Here is an 899-nt window from a genome sequence, read left to right as displayed (position 1 = left end):
GAGAGAATGAGATTTGTGATTTTTTATTGACACTGGCATGTGGGTCCCTCATGTCATAATGCCCATTGTGCTGGTCAGACGTAATGGAGTTGACTATTGTGCCAACAGGTGGGCCTGCCCAGTCATAAACGCGTCATCGAATGAATCAGTCACTAATGGGAAGTGGTGATTCTTTGCAAAAAAATTACCATAAAAGTGATGGTTTTTTGTTAGGCCTCTAAGGGCATCTACATCTAGACTTGGCAAATTCGGCCCCTCAAATGCCCGTGGACGTGACCGGGCGCGTCTGCAGGAACTGATCAATCACACCTCACACTTGGTGCCATGCATTTGAGTACCTCAGAGTTCATCCCCTAGATCCATACAAACCATGTGAAACAAATCATACGTATTACCATCGCGCCAGCCTCTACACTTCATCGTCGGAGATGTCCACGACGTCGGTGCTAGGCGCCAGGTGGATGGACACGTAGTATGGCTCCGGCCCCTACTCATCCATATACACGAGCATCTCATCGAGATCTGCCTGCCTCCGCCTCTTGCAAACGACAACGCTTGGCCTCTGCCGATTCTGACCGGAGGGAATCGACGATTGCTTGCTACTCCGCCTGCAGATCCATGTCCCCAGCGTCCCCCACGTCCTCCCCATCCTCCTCCCACTCCTCGTCCAGCTCCTCCTCATGCTCTGCGTCGTCCCCGTCCTCCTCCACCTCCACCTCCTCCAAGTCCTCCTCCAGATCCACCACGCTGGAGGTAGTCCCACGACGATTCGTGCTTCGCGCCTTTCCTGGATCTGCTCAAGGAGCTGCAGCCAACGCTTCAACTTTAGATATGGGTAGCTCCTTACCAGGCCGCGTGGGGTCATGGCTACTACTGGTGGTGGACGGCGAGTGGGAAGT

Source organism: Triticum dicoccoides, chromosome 7A (genome assembly GCF_002162155.2).
Source record: "Triticum dicoccoides isolate Atlit2015 ecotype Zavitan chromosome 7A, WEW_v2.0, whole genome shotgun sequence".
Taxonomy (NCBI): Eukaryota; Viridiplantae; Streptophyta; class Magnoliopsida; order Poales; family Poaceae; genus Triticum; species Triticum dicoccoides.
The sequence above is the reverse complement of the archived record's forward strand: the minus strand, read 5'-3'. Positions refer to the sequence as shown.